Source organism: Acanthopagrus latus, chromosome 13 (assembly GCF_904848185.1).
Source record: "Acanthopagrus latus isolate v.2019 chromosome 13, fAcaLat1.1, whole genome shotgun sequence".
Taxonomy (NCBI): domain Eukaryota; kingdom Metazoa; phylum Chordata; class Actinopteri; order Spariformes; family Sparidae; genus Acanthopagrus; species Acanthopagrus latus.
Genome location: NC_051051.1, coordinates 19,896,934 through 19,918,266, shown reverse-complemented (window position 1 = coordinate 19,918,266; position 21,333 = coordinate 19,896,934). Strand labels below are relative to the sequence as shown.

The 21,333-nt window shown below is 41.0% G+C and overlaps 2 non-coding genes across 2 annotated transcripts; both read left to right on the top strand.

Annotated features, from left to right (window-relative positions):
* Window positions 1-13,881: 13,881 nt before the first annotated feature.
* trnav-uac lies at window positions 13,882-13,954 on the top strand. Its single transcript has one exon. It is a non-coding gene; the product is annotated as a tRNA-Val (tRNA).
* A 1,857-nt stretch (window positions 13,955-15,811) lies between these two features.
* On the top strand, window positions 15,812-15,884 carry trnav-uac. Its single transcript has one exon. It is a non-coding gene; the product is annotated as a tRNA-Val (tRNA).
* Window positions 15,885-21,333: the final 5,449 nt, after the last annotated feature.

The window sequence follows — 21,333 nt, the reverse complement described above, 5'->3', positions numbered from 1 at the left end:
CCCATTTTACTCATCGTCTTTTAAAGCTTTTTGCATCACCTTTAAGGCTAGTGACGGCACGAGTTGTTGCTTGATGTTGTTCGCCCCAGCAGGTTGGCCTCAGATTTGGCAGGAAAACTTTGGACAGACTTCAGATGGGCTTCAAACATTTGGGGAGTGTGACAGTGTGTTGGTAGGTGGTGTCAAGCAGAGCAGCAGACATTTTGCATCTATTTCTGTGACATTTTGCAGGTCAACCACAGCTCTAAAGTGCTGCTGTTTGTTGTGAACGTCAGTGTTTTGTTCAGGCTGTGGTTGAGGGAGTGTGTCTAAATGTTGTCCAGACCTTCATGCCACAACAGATAGTCACTGACATCTAGGATACTTGATAAAATATCATGAAAAACCATCTGAAGAAAGTTGTGAGGCACATTAGTTGTTCTTAACCATCAAATGCAGGCCTATTGCGCTCTGTAAGTGGGTTCAGATTTTGGCTTTCTTTAACCATTTATTGTGGCAGTAACGGTCCAGCGCTGTGAGGTCCAGCTGTAATCTCAGTGTTGATGGTTTGGGGTTTTTTTCGAGAGAGGAGACAGTAGAGAGACTCACGGCCGTCTTTTGATGAGGCCAGATGAGACCTTCAGTCACATTCTTGGTCAGTCTCCTGGGCTGCAGCACGCCACATTACTGCCTGCTGTACAAACAAATAAGGCCAGTCTCAGAGGGCCTCCTGGGCCAAGTCGTGCCAAGCCGAGCAGGGACAAACCACCCACCTCTGACGGTCCGAAAATATAGACTCTCCATTTTTAACTCCAGCAACAAGAAACTTTTTCAGTAAGTCACAAACAAAGTCGTTCCACATGTTGTGGTACAAGCTGTTGTTGTCACTTCTGATGTCTGGACGTCACCAACCTGTGACAGGAATCTGTGTTCCTGAAAGACAGTCATTTTGGATGTCGCCGGACTCTACTGGAGTCTTATTTATCCTTGGGTTGAAGTCATTACGCTGTAGAGGTGTTTTGAACATCTGCTAAAACCTGTGTTTGTCTGTAGTTTAGCAACTTTAATCAAGCTCTGTAGGTTTGGATTTTTCTATACAGTGTGAAATAAATTAGCTTGTAGTAAGAGCTATAACTGGCATTTAAATTGTTTTTTGTATTTTTTGTATTTTTTTTTTTTTGCCCTCCCAGAAACAAAACCTAACCTTAAAACTAAAAGGGACAAGTGCAAAACGATACTGTAAGGATCAGACTAAATGTATGTATTTGCTCTAACACAAGCTACAACCAACGCCATGAGGACATCTTACATTTTTTACAGCTTTCTTATTTTTGTGTGGTCCCAACAAAAGTTTACGCCAAAACCTGTTACTAGAGATCAAAAAGTGATCAAACACCTCAGTTAGCCAAGCCCTTATCCTTAAAATGAGGTTTACTAATACACAAACACTGCTATTCATTGTAGTTTCCACTGAAACTTGAATGAATTCAGATCTAAAACACACATTTCATGACCAACAGCTTGTTTTTGCATGCAGGTCTGTGTATGTGGGCATCTTTATGCCTGTAAGTGTGTGTGAGGCACAGAGAGGGGAGGATGAGAGAGGGATGTGTGTGACACAGAGTTCTACAGCTGGAAAAAAACACATGCCACTTGATGCACTGTAAAAACTTTATTAGACCATTTTCATTAAGCAAGTATTCCTGTAATGTCCTCTCACAATTTGATTGAGCCTAGACTGAAGAGCAGTTAGTCACCCTTCTTTAATTGAAGTAAGTTAGAGCTTAGTTTAAAAAAAAAAAAAGAAGATACAGTAAGACTAATAAGCCTCTAAGTTAGAGCATAATGTGCCATCAGAAACTGATCATAGAACTTACTTACTTGTTTTTCAGTGTTACGCTGTGTGTGATATCAGAGGGCAAGCTCTGTGGAAGTCACCTGGTTGTTTCTGTCACAGCGTTGAACAGTAGAAACTAGCCCGCCCCATGCAAATCTTTCCTTCCTCTGTCTCTCCTTCCAGCAGCTCTCTGCAACTTTGAATCTCAAATAGTAAGAATTTTACATTTCAAACAAATTATTCGACAGAGTATTTACATGAAACCAGGCGCAAGCAGACACCAGACGGACGGTCCAGCGAACAGACTTGCAGAAAAAGAATGAACACCTAACACAGGAGCAAAGCGGTGTTCTTGTCTTGATGTAGTTTGGCATGCCGTGCCACAGTAACGTTAAAGTCAACTTGTAAATCATGTAAATCAGAAAATAAACAAGAACTTAAATTTCATCTTGCCGCAAATCAACCTAATATCTAATGCACATGAAAGCACCAGTTGCACCGGTGCATGACATGAGGCTGTCTCATAGTCATCTGGTGCTCAATCTTTGTTCTTATTATAAGTTGGACGTGAAGCTAAAAGTCTTTATCATGGTTGTCACATCAGATTGACATGTAACCTTTGAAAGCGAATCTGTCAGGATGCCAGACTCTGACGGGGGTGTGCTGGTATGTGCGCGCGTGTCTTTGTGTCTGCGTCTCGGTGACAGACAGAGACGTCAAGTCATCAAAGAGGACAATGCGTCTAGTCCAGGGCTGAACTCTGGGAGACGGAGACAGACAAAGAGATGGTGTGATAGGTGGAAGGAGGTGACAGGGAACTAAAGGCCAGTGGGTGAAGCTGTTTGTGTCGCCACCTGCCCCCTCGCCGTCTGAAAAACTGCAAATTGAGCGAACGACTCTGCGAGTGAAACATTTAGTTAAGATGCAATCTGCGAATACTCTGTCAGGGACCATTAACTTTGAAGTATTTTGTATTTGGTTTGTTTATGTTCACATTGCCCCGTTCTGGATGAAGTAACTCTCCTCTTAAAACTGTTCCAGTTTGTGATTTTCAGACGCAAAGGACTGGAGACAAGGTAATCTTAAGAGAGCGTCTCTGCCTCTTTGCCGACGATACGACTCTGTTTGCTTCACTGGACCGTCACCTCCTGGCTTGCGGCTGAGTCTGAGGCCACGGTCGGGGTAACTGGGTCCTGTTCACACCAGTATTTCTCTACAACATTGACAGCGGTATCTGTAGAATATGTCACAGACATCAGGAAAATACACACAGGTAAACAGCAATATTTTTCTTTTTCAACGCAGCCACCAGGCAACACATGAAGGCGCTATGTTCGAGGGGTAAGTGTGTGTCGGATGGGACCGGACTGTCTTGTGAACGGAGGGCTGAGCCTGAAGGTGAAGCTCGTATTTCTCATGTCAATGTACGCTTCAGCCCTCAACAGTGATCACGAGCTGTGGGCAGTGACTCATACAGATGCCAGAGGTGTGAATCTTCAGTGGCCTCCCAGTTTGGTTCTATTACAATTTTAACAGCCAGCAGTTTGAAAGCACACTCAGTGCATCTTGATGCATCTCAGCGTACGGCGCGATCAACTGCCACAGCTATTTTTTCATCATTGAATACAACTAGTAACAAATACAAGATCGAAACTGCAGCTTTTCTATACCAGCATCTGTGTGACCAAAGAATGAACGTTTTCACACATTTAATTGATTGCTAGATGATGGGCATGCTTTGCAAATGGTTGTTCAAAATATGTCAACGGTGCATGAAAAGGACTCTTACCTCTACGCAACGGACTAATAGAATGATGTTTTGGACTGAATGATTTGTCCTTTTGAAGCATGTTTAGTCAGGTTGCTTTGAAAAGTCAACATGCTGATAAACAGATCTTGTGTAAATCTAACAAATTACTGTATATTAATTGATAATCATGCAGTATTTTAGCAGTGTCCTTCATTCTACAAGAAGTTGATATTATCTTCTCCACCACCTGTATCCTTGGAGTGTCTCCTCGTGTTTAGTCTTCCCCACTGACCAGCGTCCAGTGTCCTGATTGGCCAGGTCCGTCCGCTGCCATGGCGCCACAGGGGGTCAAATTGTGGGCCAATGGGGGTGTCACTCAGACCCCTCAGAGGAGAAAAGGGAGGGAGGTGATTTAGCATTAGGTCATCCCCACCCCTCCTGCTCTGTCCCTGTGGCTCTCTGACAGGTCTCATCATACTGGGGACCTGCCGGGCGGATTGACAACTCAATGAGTCGACCAGCGCTGGGCTTTTACAAGCGCCATTTCACGGCTTCAGTCTTTGTATGACACCACCCAATATGCCTCCGCCCCTCTACAAACCCCTAACTCTGTTTTTCTCTCCGCTTCCCCCACTTCTTCTTTACACAATCCCCCCCCTGTCTTATTACTGTCCTGTCTCTGCTGTGCCGCGCTCTTTCGAGATGGGACGTAATAGCTTCAGTTAAAATGAGTGAAACAGCCAGGGACAGGAAAAAGATATCAGTTAAGTGTGTCTCCATCCATCAATAGAAAAGTTTTTGTCTCTAAGCCACCCTGCTCAGATGTTTGGATTTGTCTTCTACTACAATCATGATTCCAAAAAGGTTGGGATGTTGTGTAAAAGTAAAGTGAATAAAGAATCATGATTTGCAAAGGAAATTATACAGTCATACGTTTCGCAAAGTGGTGATCCTGGCCTCATCCTTGTTTGTGAACAACTGAGCCTTATGAGGATGGCCCTGTCATACCCGCTCATGACACCATAATTTTTTCATAACCTTGGTTGTAAATTGAAGAGCTGGTTACAGAATAAGCACTAACCACTGAGCAACAATATTTCCAAAGACCCCTATTTAACATCTCCAGCAGCGTTGAAAAGATATGTAGATGTACTGCTGTATGTATTGTATTGTCAGATGTATTGCTCAACATCCATGCCAACGTAAAGGATGAACAAATGTGGGCAGTCACGTTTACATTGTAAGAGATGGGTGTATATATTTCGATGTGCAATTTGGTTTAAACTACATTGAGGTAAAGATTGTGGAAAGTTTGCAGTTATGGTTAATAGTTAGTTAAATGTAGCCATCCACCACCAACAGCCACACACAACTTTCCACTTTGCTAAACCTTCAGGTGAAGAAGTGTCCAGAGTGAATATAAGATTTGGGGGCTGAAACTGACTGAGTGTCAAAAAGATGGAGGGAAACATGGATGCAGGGAAAGAGGAGAGTGAAAGAAGGAACCAAGGAAAGGATAGAGTGCGCAAAGGAGGGAAAGTGGGAGGGAGGGGAGGGGATACCGTCACGCTTTGGTGCCTCTCAATTGAAGTCTGAACACCGGCCACAAAACCCGGCTCGCTCCATATACCTCATCTTTGCATGTGAAAGGACGGCTCCATTGTCCGGGCCTAACTGCACATTTAACCTGTCTGGACTGAAAGAAAAGGGAAATTTCTCTCCCTGTCTCTCCCCTCACACCCTCTCTCGTCTTAACAAACCAATTAGCTGGACATTTCTCCCGGAAAGACGACTTCTTTACACTTGTGCTAAATAGTGAACAAGCGGCTCTCGGATGTTGAGTTTTTAGCCGGAGGGAGAAAGCAGTGCTTCTCCAGCTTTTTCTCTTGTGTGTTCTGGATTTGGTCCTCGAGGATCTCCGAGTGCTCAGTGTTCAGGACGGATTGAAGCCTGTGATTTGATGGTCAGTGTGTCCACAGAACAGATATAAATCCTGGCGTCTGATGTACAACTTCACATTCAGACAGTTAGAGGCGGACGGTGCACAGATTTAATGAGAACTAATTCCTGTGTCATGTTTGGCAGATTTCACTTGTTATTGGTCTTTTAGAACTGCTGTTTAGAGTTTGTGTTTTGACCCAAAATAATTTCAACATGTGTAAAACAGCATGTTATTTATTTTCATTCTCACATTTTACTGTTAATATCTGAACTGTAGTGACTGTCTGTCATCATATAAGTCTGATGGAAAGTCAAACAACAACTTCTTAAGATTTAATCCTGACAGTTGTGAGATGGGGGTGAAGTGCAGCCATCTCTACCTAATGGTTAAATGAAAGCCTGGTTTTCTTTCACCAGAATAGATGCATAATGATCCCAAGCGATTCTGCGGCCATGTCCACAGAGAGTCTGCTGCTCATGCTGAGAGCTCGACTGGAGATCTTTTTTTTTTTTTTTTTGGGCAAAGCCTCCGGCTGTGCTTTGGGTTTAAAAAGGAGGGTTGTTTGGCTGTGCAATGGCACTGACCAACACAGTCCAGCTCAGAGCCAAGTCTGTGTGTGTGTCTCGAAGATCACACGTAACGCTACTCCAATCTTCATTCAAGCGTTTAAGGCCTCTTGTTGATTATTATTAAATCATCTATTAATGTGGTACAAAGAGATTCAAAACCACCGCTAAGAAGCCTTAAACTACCACACACAGATGTAAAACTACCACAAAGAGATGTGAAACTACCAGAAAGAGATGTGAAACTACCACAAAGACAGAAAAAAGTACCACAAAGAGACAAGAAAGTAGCAGAAAGGGACATGAAACTACCATATAGGGTAAAGAAAGAACCACAAACAGATGTACAACTGCCACAAAAGACAAAAAAAACTACCACAAAGAGATGTAAAACTGCCACGAAGAGACACCAAAGTCCCATTAAGAGACAAGAGAAAACCACAAGGGATGTATAACAACCAGAAAGAGAGGCAAAACAAAAAAGAAGACATACTGTGTCTTTTTCAGTCCAGGTATGCTCCTATCTGTATATGGACTGACTCATTCAAGATAATGAAAGACTGAAAAATACTTACTAAATTACTTTTGGAAATGTGTAAATAAGACAACTTTAACCTTAATGCTGACCATCTAAAACCCCCCCTGCACGCAGAAATCTACTCCATGTTTTGTCTTGGCCAGGTCAACCCAGGCTGAAGCTAAGCCGCGGGCGTGATTGTCAGTTTAACACTAAAGATGTGAATGCAGACGTAAATGGCGAGGCGTCCTCTGAGCCGCTCCGCTCCCCTGACGCTCCGTCATGAATACAGGCTTCCTGAGGAGTTTGAGTCCTGGCAAGAGGACGCCGTCTCTCTACCTGTGAAGCCGTCAAACAGGCCACTGGGGTTTGTTTGTGTCGGCAGCTGAGTCGATCCTCAGCAAGAGCTCTCTCGACACAATGTCCGACGCCCCGACCCTGCAGCTCTGAAGCTCAGCCGAGGGGGCCAGCTGTAAGAGCTGCCCAGCCGGGGGCCCGGGGGCCTGAGTGGGTCCAAAAGGCCTGGTGCTGGGAGGCTCTGACAGGGGCAGCTGAAACCCAGCGGCCCCTCAACGTCCGCCGCATTCTTCTAATTAGACACTTGGAGAATTAACACCGGCAAGGGTAAGATGAGCGTCCGCTCCCCCGCAGCCAGAGGAGAGTGGACTGGGAATAAAATCGTCCCTTGATTAGATTTTAAATCAAACATCCCACTGAAAGAACCGAGAGCGTGCCCATCTTTGACTTGTTTTCCAAATCATCCCTCAGGTTCAGGTGAATTCCAGTTTAATTTTTTTTTTTTTTTTTTTCATATCATTAAGCAACATTTCTATTTGTTGAATTGTCAAGTTGGTTTAATGCAAGGTTTGGACTGCACAACATCAGCCCCAAAAGCGATGGGGGCTGATGGGTTTGAGGACAACTACACCGGTGTATAGCATTAAGCCACTCTTTTTCAAAAATTGTTTAATAGTTCATTCAAGTTAATACCCCACACAGCCGAGTCTGTGAGTCATTGTTCACTCACACTCATTTCATGAGGTCCTTTACTCATGATGAATTATCTTACCACTTCAAGCCACAGGATAATTTGACACCATTATCATGAGATAATCAAGACAAATACTAACAATAATTAACTGGTAATCTTGCAATAACTGCTTTGAAAAATGGCTGTTCTTGTGTTCAGTAGGCCATTCATTGACCTGTGGTGTGTTTACAATGCTTAAAACCTGAAGTGGACCAGCCCAGTCTGCCCAGATCTCATGTTCATATGTGAAGATGCTGCAGAATCAGAATCAGAGCTCCCTGATTAGTCCCACAAACAGGGAAATGTGTGCGTCACAGCAGCCAAAGGACAGTTCAATATAACAATAAGCAATAATAATGAAAAATAAACAATTTGATTAAAGGGTAAGAAGAAGAGCTGGAACAGAAATAGAATCATATGTACAAATATAAACAGCGCAATTATAAACAGTTCAGGCAGTGTATTGTTGTTAACAAATGGTTGGTGGCTGTGGCTCAGGGGTAGGGCCAGTGTCTTTTTATCAGAGGGTCGCTGGTTCGATTCCCCTGGTTTGCATGTCGAAGTGTCCTTGGGCAAGATACTGAACCCCAAACTGCTCCTGATGTGCTGGTTGGCATCCTGCATGGCAGCTACCGCCATCCGTGTATGGCAGAATTACTGTAAGTCACTTTGGGCAAAAGTCTATAACGACGCCTCTGGAAAAAGTTCTAATTCTGCTCAGGTTTTAAAAGTTGTTTACATATTACGGTGAGTTTGGCCTGGAGAATCTGGGCGCTGGCACATGAGGTGTGTTTTTCTCTGTAGTTCCTGTGTGGGGACATTCTTCTCGCTGATGTTGGTGCCTGACACTCATCAGTGTGAATGTAAAGCATCTTAATTAGAGGGGATGGGATGCTCCTCCCCGCTCGAGCCCCACTTTGTGAAGGCAGGTGCAGCTTTAAATGACTTGACATTTTTTGCAGTGTGCAGAAGGTGGCAGGTTGTGATCCTACAACCCACATCTCATATACATAATCCAGCAGGCAGGCGGGCCCCTGCTCTTGCTGAATGGGGGGACTCTCCCTTCCTCTGGGGACGTTTCAGGGCTGAAAGAGAACCCTCGCCACCCGGCTACCGGGGGCCCGTGGGCGCAGTGAGAAAATGAAGACCTCTGCGCCCCTCTAAATCCCCAGGAATTTCTCATTAAGCGAGGGTCCTGGGCTGCCGAGGGCCCTCTGGGCCCTCACCCACCCCCCGTGAGGGGTCTCCCTCTCTGGCACGGAGAATGGAGCTCTCCACTCCACTTTGTGCTGGCTGCCGGCTACCAGGGCCTGTTATTCACCTTCTCCTTTCTCACCAGTACAAGAGCTTTCTCCCAATCATGCTTTCAAAGCCCTCAGGACTTCCTCTTCCTTTCATTCAGATTTTACATAAGTGTGTGTGTGTGTGTGTGTGTGTGTGTGTGTGTGTGTGTGTGTGTGTGTGTGTGTGTGTGTGTGTGTGTGTGTGTGTGATGTCTAATAAGACCAAAAGAGAGAAAGGCATAATTGAATTTGACATTTTTTAATGGTATCCTGAGATATTTTTGTCTGGAGGCGCCAAAGCTTGACTGAAGCGGACTCTCATTTCAAAGAGTGTTTTTTTTCTTCTTTTTCACACGTTGTTCATGAGTACAAGGAGGATTAATGAGGATTATGTATATGAGGAGAGGTAATGAGTTTTGATGAGAGCAGAGAGGATATTTAGTGTAAGATTTCAAAACATCTCAGCGAGTCATCAGATGCTGCCGACTTCTCCTGGACAGTTTATCCTCATATTTTACTGAGAACATATAAACAGAATACAAAAAAAAGAGGACAAAACAAATGACGGCAAGACAGTGGTTATTTTAAACGGAGAAATGTAGAAGAAAAGAGACAAGTCGCCCTTTTTGTGTGTTTTGTTTCCTGTTAAAGAAGAGCTGTTACCTCCCCTGTGTGGAGGAGAGCTGCTGCTACAACAACACTGACTGACTTCATCACACCAACACAGCTCCTTAATGTTTGTTCTTAAGGGCTGATCAGTCGAAAGGTCTTTAAATACTTTTATCAACAGCTGTATCTTTATTGGGACACCGTGTAGTTTTGGAGGAGAAATTCAAACTAAGAATCATAATATTTACAATATCAATAATGTAATGATATAAACACTGAGGTGATCACTTTTTCCATAGCTGAAATAAAAAAAAGTTTCTCTCAGAGGAAAATAAAGTCCAGAACACCATTTGAAGCCCGAAAGATGGCAGGGTCCGCCACATATAAGCAAACTGAAACAGTATGAAGTTGTGTTGTCCTTTAAGGTCAATTTGTTAATTAAGTTTATTCAGTCATGACAACAAACAGAGTGTGTTTCTGTAGTTTGTACAGGCAGAAAATAAAACCAGTCATCAAAGGTGTCTTCGCTAAAGACATTTAATCTCGTTGTCAGGTGGAGATCTCTGCGGTTATGTGTGTGTGCGTGCATGTGCGTGTATGCGTGCGTGCATGTGTGTGTGTTCTATTAACTTTACATGGTATCAAAAGGAAAAAAAAACGTATACAATTTCAATGAAACTATATCATTGTACCTAATTCTTTGCCAGCCGTTGTAATTCCCCTTAAGTATCATCAGGGCCGTTCACTACGAGCCGTTAGTACCACTTCTTTCTTTCTGTCTTTCTTTCTTGCTGAGAACCGCATAAAATGTCAGACGTGGTGAAAATTAAGGTGCTTTATTTTATTATCATCATTATTGCGTCTTCACTCTGTTTTCTCTCTCTTGCTGGTGTTTTGCTTCTTCTTTTGTTTTACTTGGACTTACAACGCCGGAGGAAAACAGAATAAGATTTTTTTTTGCTCAATGACACTTGCACCAGATGGAAAAAAAAAATTGTATCCAACAGAGACAGAAAACCAATTAATCGTGAGATTTTGATAAGGTGCAGGTGAATCACTGATGTGTGCGTCCACTGCTGCCCTGAGCAGTTCGTCCGGTCGCTGCAGTGTGAGTCCATTCTGAGACGCTCGGCCTCGACTCATTCCCACAGCTCTGTCAACGTGTCCGGCAGGAGATCGGCTCCATATGTTTCTCTCGCTCACAGCGACCATGTGAAACGTCCCTGTGGATCAGATGATGGACGTCCAGGGTGACGACCTTAAAGAGCTGATATCTCCATGGTGATGAGATGATTCAGCATGTGCAGTTGTTGGTCAGCAGTGACTCAACTCCAGGTGCTGACACTAACCCCTGAAAATGTGTTTCCTCTGGTGGCCTGTCCTCGTTCTGTTGCTCTTTTTGATGATATGTGTAAAATAAAAACGGGGCTGGTGGAATTCATTGATTTGTTCATTTGTTTTATATCATGATTACTTTTTACGTTCTACAGAATATTGGTGTTTTTAAAACCGTTTTCCCCACAACTGATCGAATTTTTTGTTATTAAAATTATGGGTAACACGGAAGAAATACTCTCTTTGCATTTTTGTATGAGGAAAGGAGAACAAATTATAATCTAAGTATTTTTGTAAATACCAGGTAGCTACAGAGCGCAGTACCATGAAGTGAACACATTCTGGATGGAGCCCTGGATCTGAGTGCCAATCCTGCGGTACCCTGAACCTACTTTATTTCTGTAAATCATGTAAATCATTCTTGCGACTGTCATTTTCTGTGGCCAGCCCAGGTGCCAGAATACAATGCTGACTATTAAAGTTTCTGCAAACCACTGATCACATTTGTGTCACATTGGAATTTAGACAAAACATGTCATAGTTCACACTGCATGTTTATGACCAGACTTTCATATCAGAATGTGGACGTGATGGTGGGGGAGTTATAGACCAGAAGACGGGCAAGCCAGTGACCATAGTTCAGAGCAGTGTTTCAACTCTGTGTGTGTAACCACTGAATGCTTTAAAGAGAGAGCCCTTGGGATGACTTCCAGTCATGTTTTTGGTGACAAAAAAACGATATATTAAGCCAAAACATGATGTTTTCCTCACCTTAACCAAGTGAGTTTTGTGCCTAAATCTAATAGACCAAAAGCACAATTCTTGCAACTTTAGTTTTCCTTAGTGTTTCCTTAGTGTCTCAGAGATGTTTGAAAAAAATTGTTACGTAACAATTATTTGGAGATCAGCTACAGGATTTTACAAGGGCCCATGAATTAAATAGAAGTTTCAACATGATTTTTTTTCAAGAAAGTTGCAATTTCAATATTTGTTGCTGAATGGTTACAGTGATTCCTACTGCAACCTTCCCTCGATTTTGCAAGATCTCATGATTTTAATAGAAGTTTCAACTTCAAAATCCAATGACATGAACGGGGAAAAGTTCTGGATTTTGGATGAGTTGATGCATGGAATGACTCAGAAACATACATTTGCAACATAAATCTTTTTTTTTTTTATTTGTGTTCTCTTATAAGTAGTCACAATAAGAAAAGAACTGGAGGGTTAATCTTAAGAAGTGTGTCATTTGTGTTTTCAATAAAATCTAACTCCGTAAGCTGTTTGATAAATCTAGCGGGGAAAAGGTTTGCTATTTTACTCTGAAATTGTAATGAAATGGAAGTGTAAATTAGCATGAAATGGAAACACTTGCGTACAGGTACCTCAAAGTTGTTCTTAGTTACTTTCCACCACTGTCTGAAACAAAAGTGAAAGAGCTTCAGCGTAACGGCAGCAGAGGAAGAGAGGAGGAGTGAAACTGAGACACAAAGAAAGAAGTCGATAGACAGAGAGAGTTGTCCCATACAGGCCAGGACAGCTGACAGCTGGGTTCAGCCGGGGTCAGAGGTCATGGATTGGCAGCAGTGGGGGAGTGAAGAGGAATCTAAAACAACAGGAAGACACACACACACACACACACACACACACCTCCGGAAGAGGAGACGAGCGTGGGCCTCTGGGACTCTCTTTCGTGTGACAGACAGTTGACTAAAACTTCATCAGCGTGTGGTGTGAAAGCTTCCTCCCACGCATCTGATCCAGGAGCTTTCACTGTGTGTGTGTGTGTGTGTGTGTGTGTGCATTTGCTCTTACACGCTGCTATCTATTTGAGTCTTAGACCTTGGCAGTGACAAGATTGTAGTAAAGTGTGAGAATATTTTTAGCATGAGAAAACAAACCGCCGGTAAGGTAAACAGTCTGTTTTAGGTCTACAGCCGGGTGGCCTGCAGTGGTTAGAGGAGGCGGGTGAGGAGATAATGACTCCATTTTCATTTTAGGGTGATTTTTTTCCTTTGAGAGAGGCATAACAAATATTCCCAAGTTGGTTCCTGCAGGGGAGTTTTGTTTTATGTCATCTTTGTATATACACTTTGAACGGTGTAAACATAAATCAGTGGATTCACTGGGGATTGAACCCAGTGTCTTCTGACCTTTACACTATGGACCAGCATAGATAGAGAATGAAATAAATATGAAGTAGTATAAATTAACCAACCCCTCAGTTTTATTATGTTATTTAAAAAAAAAAAAAGATCTTATGGAAAATAGTACATAATGTCATTTTCTGGGACTATAAACAGACTGTAATACTGTTGTAAGTGACTTATTACTTTCAAATGATAGCTACTAACCCGCTATACATTACATTCTGGAAGTAGGCTGCATAAAAACAAGACATTTCATTGTATGGTGGTCTGCTTTACATTCAGAAGGTCCTTGTTTCAATCGGCAGTGGAACAAATGCTTTATGATTGAATTAACTGATTAACTGTGTGAAATAGCGTCTGAACACTCACTTTGTGAGTTAGACTCACGTTCAAAGCAAAAATTAGCCTTCATAGAGATTGTCAAGTGGACCGCAGTTTTTCAGAAAGTTTATAGTTGGGATCATGAATATCTACATCAAATTTCACTGCAAACCTTTCAATGCATCCTGACGTATTACAAAATAAAAACAAAAACAGTATCGGTGGTGCAAGAGTAACAATGCTCACACAATCCAACCGGGCCCAGACACACCAAACCTACACCAAAGAACTAGTGGCGATGAAAGCTGACTGTGGTGTCACCTCACGTCGCCTGTGTCTCAGCCCAAAAAGCTGCACTTGAACGCACCGCAATGACTACAGCCAACTGGCTTCTTGATTCTGCTCCTGAGAGAGAGGAAAAAATTCTCCATACCACTAGACACCAGACGGCTCAGGACTGTGGACATATAACCCGTTGCTGTCGACATCTGACTGTCAGCCATCGTCGGAGCCCTTAGAATTGATCTTTTTTTTTTCTTCTATTATTTGTATTTGTAATTTGTATGGTTCTATAGTGTGGTAGTCATCACATCTGCTTTACACACAGAAGGTCCTGGGTTCAATCCCCAGTGGAACCACTACTTAATGATTAGAAAATGAATCAGACACATCCTATCTGGATTGCTGGAGTTCCTTAGATAATAGTAATAATATGATCTATAGAAACACAACAGAGGCTACTGTGGTCTTACACATGAAATAGTTAATCTTTTTATTCAGTGCTGATGGTCTCTTGTGCATTTCGAATTAGATTATCATTGTTCAGTAGTATTTGTTTAATATTTCAAGTAAATACACAATGCGTGGCCCTCCTCTTACATTTTGTAAGTCCTAATGGCTTTCTAGAAAAACATTGTTTAACTTAAAATGCCAGCTTTTGACAAACTCGGAAGAAAGCTCCACATTGAGCTTTCTTTATCCAGAGTTGACAGCATCACCTTTTTAGAGTTTAGCTCTCATCTCTGCAAAGTGTATGAAAGTCTGTGAATGATTTAACTTATGAATTGATTAACCATAAGACAATGGCTCCACTGTGGATAGAACACAGGACCTAATGCGTGTAAAGCAGATGTGCTAATCACTGTACAATGGAATTGCACAACAAGAGTTCTTCAGCTGAGGTTTCACGATGTGTGCTAGATGAAGAGTCAGAGGATCACCAAAATCATTTGGATTCATGATCCGAGGAACTTGATTGGCTTTAACGGAAAAACGCTCTGACACCGGCTGATAGTCAGGTGTTGGCTAAAGTCAAGTCCGCCTGGGAGTGACTGCGGCCCTAACTGTTGCGGTGTCCTGCGCAAAAATAAACCCTTTATGACAGCAACAGGTTGTATATCCACACTCCTGAGTCGTCTGGTGTCTGGTGGTATGGAGTGTTCTCTCCTCTCTCTCAGGAGCAGAACGTAGGAGCCAGCCAGCTGTTGGCTGTAGTCTTTGTACACAAAATCCAACCAGGCCCAGACACACCAAACCGACATCAAAGAACTAGTGGTGATGAAAGCTGACTGTGGTGTCGCCTCATGTCGCCTGTGTCTCGGCCGAAAAGCTGCACTTGAACGCGCTGCAAAGACTACAGCCAATAGCCAGCTGGCTTCTTTATTCTGCTCCCGAGAGAGAGAGGAAAAAAACTCTCCATACCACCAGACACCAGACGACTCAGGAGTGTGCATATACAAGCCGCTGCTGTCATAAAGCATTTTTCTTTATTTGTGCAGGACACAACATAACAATTAGGGCCACAGAAACTCTCTCACAGACCCAACATTGACCGACGTCTGACCATCAGCCAATGTTGGAGCCCTTAGAATATATATATATTTCAAGTATTTCTTTTAAGTACAGTTTCTGTTAAAGTAAATCATGTTCCCAAGATCATGACTAACTAGTAGCTCTATTGTGTAGCAGTTAGCACATCAGTATTGTATGCAGAGAAGAACCTAGGTTCAATCCCCAGTGCAACCTTTCTCTTGTGGTTATTTAATATCTTAGTTAAGTCATTCACAGAGTTTCAGACACTTTGAGATGAGACCTAGACTCTGACAGACTCGACATTAGCTGACATCTGACCAGCAGTGGTCGTAGTTGAAAAGTCAGGGGATTATTGAATTCTTTAGGATTTGTCATCCTTTTGATGAACTTGGAACAAAATTCTTCATTTAGCTGTGCAAGTGCAAGTCTCTATAAAGTGTCTGACACTCTGTGAATGACTTAACTAATGTACTGATAAACCATAATGTAGAGTTTCCACTGGGAAGTGAACACAGGATGTTACGCAAACCTTGCAAACCACTCCACTACAGTTCTTAGGTTTTTAGCTCACAGTTGATACAAAACTTTTCAAATAAATATATATATGATTGTCATTGGAGGACTTTTTTAATTCCTGGAAAACATTTCCCAGCAATTCTTGCAAAACTTCTTGACCGATTTATAGTTCCATAGTGTAGTGGTCATCATGTCTGGTTTACATGCAGAGGGTCCTGGGTTTAATCCCCAGTGGAACTGCTAGTTTGATTAATTGTGTGTAGCAATCAAAACCCTTTCATAGGATTCATAAAGCTTTGTTCTTGCCTGTGTTTCAGTGACCATCACACTCAGGTCTTTATCAACTTCATAAGTCAAGACTGAGGAGTAGACTCTCAGTAACTTAACATTAGTCTTCATGTAAAGACATTTTTACTTTTAGTAGGATCAATGACTTTAATGACCAATGACTTTATACATCTATAACTGTATGATAAATTGTTTGAGTTTGATTTCATTCATGTTCCAAAGATCATTAATCCTAATGACTTGAGCAAGGCTCTGACTATTGATCGAGCATCAACATTTGAATTTAATTGAATTTTTAAAAGGTTAAAAAGGTTAAAGGTTATAAACTTTCACATTTATTTTGAATTGGTAGTGATTTATTAGCTTCACTATGTGACGATGAAGCAGAAGTTCCTATGGGGATGGAACTCATAACCTTCTCCATGAAAATTAAATTACAGAACCACACATGAAAACAAAAACAGGTTATGTGAATAATTACAAATGAATAAAAACATCATTTGTTTTGATTTATTTTAATAAAAGATGTGCGTGCAAAAGTAACAGTAATCATACCAATTATGTTCCTTTGTTTTTTGCTCAGCCCATCTACTCATTTTAACTTTGATCTGTGCATTTATTAAACTATATGAACACAGATTTTATGCATGTAAATGAAGATGTCCCAGCTCACACTGACGGTCAGTCTTCAGGCATGTTGTGAACAAATTACAGCAGGTGCTGTGCTGCCCTCTGGCGGATATGACAAGACCTTACAATGGAAAGTAAAAACACGGACGTGTTGTCTGCATACATGACAAATACTGTATTATAAACACTGATGCATCAAATCTTGAGGCAGCATTTGACTTTTGTAGCTGATTGAGATGGAGGTAGTTATAGACAGTTTGAGACCTGTATGAATCTTCTAAAGCTGTAGAGATACAACCGGTCACGACTGGTCCTGTGGTTGGTTTTCATACAAAGTGGTGAGCAGTTGGTTTTATGCCAGTTGATATTAAATCTAAAAAAAATCCACCAGATTTGTAGAAATCACCATAAAACGTCTGGGTGGGAAGAAAACAAGATTAACAAATCAAAACGTGTGTAACTGTTGAGAAACAAGAGGTGATTTATCCGTGTTTTGAGACATATCACGGCCTAAAATATAAAGATTCAACGTTATTTAGTCACTGGAGGGAAAAAAAAAACATGAAAAAAAAAAAGCAAGCACAGTGAGATGAGAAATAAATGTGATTTATATGACTGACTGGATTTTATTGATTTTACTCATTCTGTTGGAACTAAAAAATAACATATTTAACATCAACCCATGTGCAAATACATTATTTTACCTGTACATCCTTTCTTCATTCTTTTTACTAAGCTAAAAGAGCATCTGATGACATACAGCACCTGAGCCAATGAGCTGTCAGCTTCATGAGTAATGTCAGCGAGGGGAGGAGGGAGGCCGCACACGCCTGGAACAGCCTGACTTCTACCAGAAAACTCCCCCCCTCCCTCCCTCTGTTCTCCATCCCTGTGCTCTCTGGTTCTCTCCTCTCCTCGACAGGAAGAATGCAGACTTGTGCCTGAAGGAGGCTGTCTTTGATTAGTATCTTAACACAAATAACCTGTCAACAAGCTGCATGTCGGGGCGTTACATCATGAGCCATCTTATCCTTGAACTCAGTTAAGAGCAGATAGCATCACTAGCCTCTCGCAATCACGTAACAGAATGGACAGCTGACAAACACTTGCAGATCTTCTACTGATGACAAATGTTTTTCTCTCCTTTTTTCTGCATGAATGGTCAGTGACTTCCTTCAAGTTCAAAAGGTCTGAAATGTTGAGATATAATCAACCTAATCACCAAAATATATACATATATATGATATATTAAAATGTCTCTTTGTTGCAACTTTACATTTCTTTAGATTCAATTTCCAATTTTATGTTGTGACATCTCTGTGCTTACAGTCTATAAGGTTTAGACAACAAAAACCACTTGGTTAGGGTTAGAAAAAGATCATGTTGTGGCTTAAAATACCTGTTTTGGTCAGGACAAACACAGCTGGACCTCCCCCCAAAAATATGCCTTTCTTGCTGCCAGGTCTCCTTAAAAATATCCAACATTTTATTCTGGTGATAAGGCCGGTCAGTACACTCTCATTATTCTAAGTTAGTATGAAGCGGCAGCCTGCTGAGTTAGCTTTGCTCAGCATAGAGACTGGAAACTGGTTGAACAAGCTGGCTATATTCAGACAAATCTGTCTACTAACACCTTTTAATACTGACTCATTTGTATGTTACATCTTGGTACAAAAAAACAAAATGTAAAAACAATTTTGTAGGTTCATGAGGTTCATGTTCTGGCCAAATTCTTGACTCTGAGCTGTGACTTCCTGGAGAACTTGTTGGCTTATTGGAACTCCGAGACCGAGACAAACTCTTTCCCTCAGTCTTCATGCTAAATTAAACATACATTCATTTCTGTCACTTGGGGTCTCACTGTCAAAACAGCACAAAATAAATTTCCCAACTGTAGTTCAGGGAGTGCTGACACACACTCTCAATGTGTGCCACTGTTCGCTAGATTAAAGCTGATGTACAGGAAAGTAATCTGGCAGGTTTGGGCAAATAAACACTCCCACAAGTAACAGGAATACACAAATGATCCTGTTGTCAAACATGCTTCGCTGGTGTTGAATACGATATTAAATTACCACAATTTCTGATGAAATTCTATCTGACGTGACTCAGTCACAAATGTTTTATTCACGTTAAGTTCAGTCTCTTCTTACAATTTATGTTTCCCAGAAGTAGCAACAGGTGAAGAAATGAAACCATGAGTAAATTGTGGATTTCTCTGGGTTTGAAAATTGTTGGAAGTACACATCTCAAAATATGTAACAAAAGTAAAGTCATTTTTAAAAGTCTAATGCAGTTTTCATTCATACATATTATACCTTTCAGCTAACTCAAGGCTCAACAGACATAAAAGTGGGTAAAAGTAGGTAAACGTAGGTTTAGAAACCATTAATGAAAAGGTCACTCCTGGACTGCAATGACTGTGAGCTCTCTTAGTCTCACATTACCAGAATAGAAACCATCACTTCTCTCAGCTGAGTCATGTTTGTGGTAGTGTGTCATTAATGCTCTGTGTAGCCTTAGGAACATAAATCACTCATCATGTATTATTTTGCATGTACACCATATTTTACACATTGACAGTTTGAACAAACATGAGGTTGGTCTTTCCCAACCCTATAATGGAGCTTGAAATGTTTACCTTACTCTTAAAGTAATAGAAAAATGCCCCCTGTGGCTGGCATTACATCATCAGATTGTGACTGCTGATTCAAGTGTGTAAGTAGCATTTTACTGTTGCTATTGAGGTGAAGCTAGTTTTAACTACTACGCACACAGTTCCATGTCTAAAGTGATGTCAGCCTCTGTTGGGCCTGAAGACTACAGTTTTGAAAGTGAAACAAATGTGGAGTTAATAAGAAGTGATCATACTAGAATTCTGTAGGCCACTCCTGATCTCTGCTTGTGGCTAGCAACCTGGTTCCATTGTGGGTAATTTGGGCACCAGGTTTTGGCGAAAACAAAAGAATGCATGGAATAAAAGTGGACAACTTTGGTTCTGCTGTATTAGGTTTGACATTTTTTAGTGAGCATTTCCAACCTTGAATCCAACAATTTCATAATGTAGAAGTGCAGCACTTTATTGGTGGAGGAGGAAATGCTCTATACCTGTCAAATGGATTTCTCCTTTTTGAAATGGACAGGTATTTGCTCAAATTAATTACTGAAGAGTTCAGACCACTTTTTAAAAAACGTCTATTCATGTCTGATTGTCTGTTTTTGGGAGGATACAACACTACGCTACGTAAATAAATAAAACAATATATAATTGATTAATATTTCATTATGAAGGGAGTGTTTCCACATAACTTGCATTTTCATTGATAGTAAAACTTTTAACTTTATTTGTAAATGGAGTGTTTTAAGACTCTGAATGTTTCTTCTGTCATCAGTTTATTATGTACATCTTGTAAAAACTAATGCAGGTTACAATGTTCGGTTTTAGAGATTTAATCTACACTTCACGAAATTAAAAAGTGATGTTCACCTGAGAACATTTCCATGCTGAATAAAACGTGTAACTAACATAAACTTGTGTTTGGCACAGAGATTATTTTTGCCAATAATTCCAAATTAAAAAAAACAAACAAACATGTTTTTTGTAAGGGAAACCAGGGCAATGCTAACTTCCAGGTAAGCCTACCAAACCTCATCATCCCTACACTACCACTCTATTAGATCTTTAAAGATGTGTTATTAAGATATGAAAGAATCAAACATGTATTTTAGATTTATTAGATATGCAAGTTTTTGCCACAGATCATATTTTCCACAAGAGCCCCAAATCCAATTAAGAAATCCCATAGCTTCTTGTCCAGGGAATCAGGGTGATGATAACTTCCAATATGTCATCTCTCTATTGCAGTACCTCTCAAAATTTTATTATAAACAAGATATGAAGGAGTCAAACATGTGTTTGAGATGAATCAGATGTACACATTTTTAAATAACATCATGGGGAGAAACAGTTGAGTTACATGTAAGCTAGGAAATGGTGTGACGCTGCAATTTTCTAAAAGGAAGTTATGTAGAGGTGTAGTTTGTAGTTTTCACTTGTGGTGCTTATGTTGCTGAACAAAGCATGTAATTATCATAAACTGAGTCACTGAGTTTATTTCTGCCGATATTCCGAAATCCAATTAAAAAATCTCATAGACTTTTTGTGGAGGGTACCAGGGTGATGTTAACTTCTGGGTTAGCCAACAAAACTATGTCATCCCTATATCATTTTGTTAATTAATAAGTTATGAAAGAATCAAACCTGTATTATCGATGAATTAGATGTACGTACTTTGCAATGACACTAAAAATGTTTTAAAAGTTCAGTGTATGCAAGCTAGGCTAAGATAGGCTAGGACCCAGGACGTTACACGACGTGACGCACCACTTTTCTAACTGAAAGTGAACTAACATAGTGGGAGGTTAGGAAGTCTATCACTAGTAATATCCTGGTAGACTAATTTTGTATGTTTTTGTTGTAATTTCTTTGCATATTTGACTTTTAAAAAAAACACTTTTTCAAGACTTTAAACTAAAAATTACGTTGAACCGAACTAAGCTGTGATATTACCACAGGCCTTCTATTTGTGTTTTACGTTGGTGCCACATCTCTCACATCTGTCAGGGGACTTACCGGTGTGTTCTTAAAGTTGAAACTCATCTTTGTCAAACCAAAACCTGCTTTGACGCAGCAGTGGAAAGTACGAGAAATGTAAACCGGCGCTGACTAACCGGCTCAAATGAGACTGAGTCCACATTAATAGCAGCGATG